We start from the raw sequence: 7,500 nt of genomic DNA, 5'->3' as shown, positions 1-7,500 counted from the left end.
CGTCTTGACGATGTCGTCTTATCTCTCTTTCTCGCGGCGATTCGTAGTGACTTCCTCTCGATGCGGTCTCTTTCCTTTTGTTGTTGGAGCGATAATCGTGAATATTCTTCCGTTTCTTCGATTCGTAACGTGGGCTTCTTTGGTCTTTTTCCTTCACATTTTTCGACATCTGGTGCTTGATTGATCTGCTGTTGTACTTGTGTGATCTATGAGGTGGTTTCTGTTGGCTTAACCTACTTGCCATTGTCAAAATGGTGTACAATTCTTGGTATAAACTGCCTTATGAACTGCCGTAAGGTACTATACTGCGCTTGCCCAATCCACAGTTTGCAACTTCCGGAAGTGACGTTGGCATATTCCTTTTCATAACCAACATAAATTATGGCCCGCTTGATTAATTTTCAGGTTGGGTACGTTTTAAAATTTTGGTTAAAACGATTGTATTTTCTTACTCTCCATTCAACCCACCAATTGCAAACAATATAATAGCAATCACTGTTTCTGAATTCAGCCTCTAAATTATTTATCATATTAATCGACCGGAACTCGCCTTTGCTAATTCTTGGAAGAAACCCAGGTGCTTGTCATGTCTAAAATCGTATTCCAAGAAATATAACAAAAACAAAACAATATAATAAAGGAATTTCATACCCTCTGGCTTAATCTTTTGTTAGAACGGACTCATAGTGATTATAATTGCTCGTCAGCAACTTTTCACGCCACCCAAAGAAAATAATGGCTTTTATGGAGTATCTCCTTGCAATCTCTTCATCGCTATGGACTGGAGTCAAACTCACAATATTTTTCAAGAGATCTTTTGACTGGAGATTACATGTCCATCCCCGCTGTGGGTTGGACAGTGCGATTCTTATCCTGTTACTCTCGCAACTTTGGTTGGAGCGAGTTCGGATGTTGCAAATAATAACAACGATGAGTTCGCTTTTCTCAGTGAAAATGGATACAAAAGAAATATTAATTGCAAAGGAAGAGAGACTAAAGGCCTGGGTGCTTTGTGTTTGCATAATCATATCTTGGATGACAGAAAAAGGATCGAGTATTTTGCCAACAATGTCCGTTTTCTTTGCGCTAACTCAGTTCCTGCGATGGCCCGTACGACTAAAAGATTACCTCCGTGACGCACGAATCATTTGTGGTCCTGCTTACCCTCTTGCTGTGATTGGAGCTTGGTTAAAATCTTCAAATTCCTTGGTACTTGCAGTAGCCGCACTTTGCTCCTCTTTGGCTGCCATCTTTTTCCGCCCTGACAACTCTGAAGTTTTGACATTGCTTCGGCTCCCTGTCCCCAGCTCACAGAGAAGAAAAGTTTGCCATGCAGTGTTAATGTTTTTCAGTCTCCTCTGTATAACAAGGCATATTTTATGGTTTCAAAATTTTCCTTGGCCTTTCTTTCAAGGGATTTGTATCATAGTAATCATGTCATGCGTGGTTCTCTTTTCCGTGGCGACTCATACAGCTCGTATCCTTGTAGCTGCAGTTTTTCGTCGGCTTTTCTGAGTCTTAAGATTCGGCAAGGTTATGTGCGACATCCTATTCTAATTAATGCGATAACATTGTTCAAACGGTGACAGTCAACGGTGGTTACTACCCTCACGCCGAGCCAATTTGAATCTATCGGCATTTCCGCCGGCGCATTTCTTTTGCTTTAAAGTAGCTGGTAGTTTTTTGTGAATGTGACATGTCTTTCCTGGCGAAATTACGTCTTGGAGCTTTTCTAAATTCAAGGAAAATACTTTTTTTTCACCTTCATTAAAGCTTCTGAATTCGATGAGAACGTAGAGTTATGACGTTTGATCAAACATTTCCACTGAGTACATCGGTTTGGAAGAACAGTCTTGATTCAACTTCACAATTAACATATATGATAGAGATGAACGTTTCATGGTAACATTTTGCACTTTCATGGAACTTTTTTTCCGTTTTCAAACACACAACGTTCATTTGTTATTAGCAAACAAGATAATGTTAGTTTATGGTTAATCATGATGAGGAAATGATCAAAATTCAAGTTGGTTCATAGCAACATCCGTCTCATTTGACTGAAGTTTCATGTCTTATGTTTCAATCTCAGTTAGAAAGTGTACACAATGTACGAAGAAACTCTGTAAATTAAAAAAGTTCACTTAAACGGATCCAAAAATATCAAAAGTTACCTTTGGTGTTCCAAATCTTGACTTAATTCCAGTGGAGAACATTTGACACAGTATTTACTATTATTACCTGTATTTGGTGATAGTTAATTTTCAAAGGGAAACAGGCGGTAGGGACAGAGACATTAAAAGGATTTAAAACACAAGTAAAGCTCCGTGCAAAGGGACGAAACAATTCCCAGCATTGTTGGGAGTTTTTGGCCAACATCTTTGAGTCTACACGGGGTTATGGTTGTATCTCCACCGGCGCTAACTAATTTCGTCTTAGGATTATTTTGGTAGAAGCAGCAGTACCAGAGGTAGAAGTCTTTATTATAATAATACAGATACCCGCATACAAACGTGCAGGGTTTACGCCGGTTTACGAGTAATCAAAGAGATCTAAAAACTAAGGGAAAACTTAAGATTCAATATAATTAAATGGGCATTGATTTATAAAAATCAGTTAAGCATGCCGGCTTCGTCTCGGCACTGGGAGCAAGTCGTAAACAATGGCCGGGATCTTTAGTGTTCTTTTCACTGAGTCCCGCAGTTATTTATCTCTAACACGCAAGATGTCTTTAATCGGAGCAGCCGTGAGTTGTCGTTTACATACAAGAGTCTCGTCATTATGTTAGTTAAATATAGGTCTCAAACTGGGTGCGTGCTGGACGTTATGGGCGACTCTTCAGAGATTACATTCGCCAATTTTCATCTTCAGTTATTTCATTGTGTGCGAGCTTTCAGAGCTTTCTCTGGAACTTGAAGTTCATTTTTTCCTGCAATATTTACAACCATAGTGGAAATACCAAAGAGGAATATATTTCTTTTCCCACTTCCCTGAACACTCCAAACACAGCCTTAATGTTCCAGGGCGACCAAGGAGATGAAGACACAAACGCTTGCATTCGCGACACGTGTGATGAGGCAATTCCTTGCCTCCTCTAACGTGACCTCTTATGTCTGGTTTTACAAAAATTGGACACCATTCTACATTTGTGATGTCTTTAGAGGAAATGACATGATGATCCTCGATTTGTAGCATTTTGTTGATCTCTTCGATCAACGACCTTGGCCATAATCGACTGTTCTCGGACTTGTGACAATCCCTCAACTCCTTTGTCTGTGTTGCCGGTTTGCTATTTTCCTTCACGATCTCATTGCTTGCATTGTAGCGGTCGCCATCACTTTTGTACCGCTTGTGGCTTCGGTTTTTGTCATACACACTTCGCGATAACTTTTGACAAACGTATCCTGCTTCGCATTTGAGCGATCTATGAAGCACCTTTTGTCGTTTTAGCATACTTGCCATCGTCAGAAAATAGGGATTTTTCATAAAACGGATGACCATGTCTCAATTGTTCACAAATTGATTGAGACCCCTCGCTTTTGCCCAGACTCTGGTTAGCACTACTTAACTCGGGTATTGTCCGTTAAAATGAATGAAACTGTAAAGAGCTTCACTCATTTTTTTAAACAAAATGTAAAATTGGAACCGGAAATGACACATTCTATTTCGTGGAAATACTGGTAACGTTTTCAGGGAAAATATGGTGACGTCAGAATTCCTAGAAATTGACGTAGTTCTTTTCGGAGATAAAATACCGGGAAATTACCGCCAACTGGCCTTTGGAGGGTTTTCATACAAAATACTATTCTAGTTACGTTTTAAAACAAGTGAATCACGTTAAGTTTCTTACCGGAGAAAAATGACATCGGATTCCGAGTAAAGCACACAAATATCTATATAATTTTCTTTGTCAAAAAGTTAAAAGGTAATTTTCTCAACTTGAGTCAATTATGGAACGATTTCGTGAAAGGACCTCCCTCATACTTTTTTGTACAGATTGGGTATTTGTTTTTCCTTCTCCTCCAATTCGCTCACTGTTTTGTAGTTCCCTGGTTGATAAACGCCGAGTATGCGAAATTCTCGGAAAATAAGGGTTTTTAGGGGGTTTCCCAAGGGAAATAACCCAAAGTATTCGTCTAAAATTATACCAGTTCCAAGAAATGATGCATGAGTAAATCACATAAAAAGGAATTTCCTCACGTTTGACCCAGTAGTTTGAAAGAACTTCAGAATTGATAGAATCTTGGAAACTTAACGAAAAATGGATATTCTTGGAACGACCTCTTCATCGCTATGGATTGGAATCAAACTCACAATATTTTTCAAGAAACAGTTTGAGTGGAGATTACACGTGCTTCCCCGTCGTGGCTTGGACAGTGCGATTCTTATCCTGTTACTCTCTCAACTTTTGTTGGGGCAAGTTTTGTTATTGCAGATAATAAATGTGATGGTGACTTTCCTTTCAGCGATAATGGACATGTTTTCCATGCTAAGTTCGTGGAAAGAAAGAGTTAAGTCCTGTGTGCTCGCGTTTTCCGTGTTGGTACCTTGGATTTCAGAAGACGGTTCATATGCTTTGCCATCGCTCTTCATTTTGTTTGGAACCACTCAATTTCTGCGTTGGCCTCAGGGACTGAAAAATTCTCTCCGTGAAATGCGAATCAACTTTGGTCCTGCATACGTCCTTATCGTGATTGGAACCTGGTTAAAGAATGTTGACGGTGTCTTCTCCAACAAGTTTCTCCTCGTAGCTGCCCTTTGCTCTTTCGTAGCAGCCATATTTCTCCGCCCTGACAATGCGGAAATTTTGAAACTGTTTCGTTTCCCTGTTCCAAATCCAGTTCAAAGGATGGTTTCTCATGGCTTTCTGATGTTGATCAGTTTCCTTTGCATGACTTTACATATTTTATGTGGTCAAACCTTTCCGTCCACATACTGTAAAATAGCTGTAGAAGCTGCGTCTATTGTAAATTTACTCCTTTTTTTTGGAGTCGCTGTTTCGCCATATATCTTAAGAGATGCAGTCAAAAAAGCAATTTGGATCAGATCTGGAAAATGTAAGATGAATCCATGCCCAGTTGGACATTGTGGTCATCCAGGCGTTGTTAATGCAATTTATCCGGAAGAGGAACTTAAAAACAACAATCTTAACAGATCTCCAGGCTCAGGATAATCAAGCGATCAAAGTGATCGGATTTTCCGAATTTCTTTGTTGAGTTTCTCAAAAGTTGTAGGAAAAGAGAATTTTTACCACAATTGCTTGTAATCTCGTAATCTGATTGGCTAATTTGCAGTTGCCGATAAGAGTCTAGACAACGCTGTAAGCGTCATGCTCGCGTCAATTTGTCACGCAATGTAATAGCCAATCAGGAACGCCCATTTTGGGAAATAAACCAATCATATTGCGAGAAAGTTATAGACAACGCTTGCTCTTTCTTCGTGTCTTGATTCACGCTCAAAAATAAAAACTTTCTTTGGCGTTGAATATTGCGGTAAAACTGAACAAATCGAAATTTGAGTTTTCGTTTTGTACACGACAGATTGGCTCAAACTCTCCCTGGAGACGCTTGTGTTCAGTACCAGAGGGCAGTGAAACTAACCGCTTATTGGTTGAGACGTATGGGAATTGATTCTAAGAGTGTATAATTATTTGATCGTGATTGGTTACCGCGTTTTATGGAATTTTTTACCTCCTCCTGGGGTGCTTACCATTTAGCCACATAATCTGGATGGAATGATCGTTGAATAAAGTTGAGCGATTTACCGAATTTATTGACCATTTACTCCCCGCCATTCCATCCAGCATTTTACTGGAACCTAGAGAAATTGACAAATGGAGAGGAACATCGGCCGGTAGGTTTGAACCAATCGGTATGAACAGAGTACCTCAAAACGTACTCCTTAACTTTGTTTTCGGTTGGAATTTCCGAAAAAAGCTCTTACCATTAACCTTCCACTCGGAATTTTCGGAAATTTAGTCTTAGTGGTAAGCACCCCTGATTGACTGCACTAGCGTTGGTAGTATTGAGCTGGTTCTCAATCATTCATTCATTGATTTAGCCCATCGAATCTCTCCAGATCCATCGGAATGGGAATCACTGAATATCGCCGGTTCACGGCATCTGTAAATAGTCGGTCCCTCTACATGTTTTGAGTCTTCGAAACCTGGTGAATTAGTGGAACTTTCTGGTAGAAACCACGCTTATCTAGTGTGAATAGTAACTCTTTTCGGGCTTGATTGTCCGGGCAGCGAAAACAATTTCGGAAAAACTTGGTAAAACAATCTGCTATTCACCCAAATGCGATTGTTTTATCAAAACACAAACAAAAAAATGAGTGTACGGGAAAAAGAGGAAAGTGCCGCGATGTTCTTCTTTATGGAAAGTTGAACTAACATCAACCCATTGGGACAACTTATAATAGATGTATGCCTCAAAATCCTAATACTTGATAAATCTTGATATATTGATACTGTCTCTTTAAAGATCAGTAAAACGGCTGGCTTACTTGCGAGACTGCGTCATTTTGAACCGCGGCAAATTCATGTTATAAGATATCAATCACTTATTTACCCGTATATTATATGGACATGCTGCTTGAAGTCAAGCAGCAAAGATTCGTCTCAGTAAAATCTATTGCTTCAAAAAAGAGCTCTTCGAATAATAAACTTCTCATATAGAAGCGATCACTCAAGACCTCTCTTCATTGACGCCAATGTTTTACCCTTGAATCCTTTCATATTATCAAACTATGGCCCCGCGCACACGTATGCGGATATTTTTGAATCCGCAACTTTTTCTTCCCGGATTCAAAAATATTTCCATCGACACGTAGCGTATTCAAATCGAATTTGCCAGTCCACACGTATCCGAAACGAACCCGGATTCACTCTAGTTCTCAGGACTCCTTAAGGAAACAAAAGTAACAGGGCATGCGCCGTTTGGCATAAGTGAAGTGCACAGATTAGTGCACAGTGTTCATAGCAATGTTTGACTGCATACACGTGATATTTCTTGATAATTGCCCTCGGTAGCCATCTTCAGAATTGATTTCATGGTGAGGAAATGGGCTCGATCTTGTTACGTCATCCAGATAAAAAATTAATTTCCGGATCTAGCATTCACACGGTTCCGGATTAAGGATTCATAGCAGATTAAAAAGTATCCACTCTGGAGAGCGTATTCAAAAAGGTCCGGATTCGCCAGCGAATTCCTCGGATACGTGTGGACGGAAGGCGTATCCGGAAAGAAAAAGAACGTGTAGTCTCCTTTGCAGCCGTCTTTCGGGATGTTATGCAACGCTCGAAGGAGACAAGGTGGACGGGGCCTACTTGTAATCTTATGCATGATTTCCATAACAATGAGGTACCTTCTGGCATTCTAAATCTATTTCAAAAAACAAGTAGTTGTGATTCATATAATACTAGAGCATCGGCTTCAGGAAATTTTTATGTTGACAGTGCCGATCTAGAAGTATATAAACTGTCCTTCTCTCGCTTTGAGG

The sequence above is a fragment of the Montipora capricornis genome, chromosome 4 (genome assembly GCF_036669925.1).
Source record: "Montipora capricornis isolate CH-2021 chromosome 4, ASM3666992v2, whole genome shotgun sequence".
In the NCBI taxonomy this organism is placed as follows: Eukaryota; Metazoa; Cnidaria; class Anthozoa; order Scleractinia; family Acroporidae; genus Montipora; species Montipora capricornis.
This window is presented reverse-complemented; position numbering follows the sequence as displayed.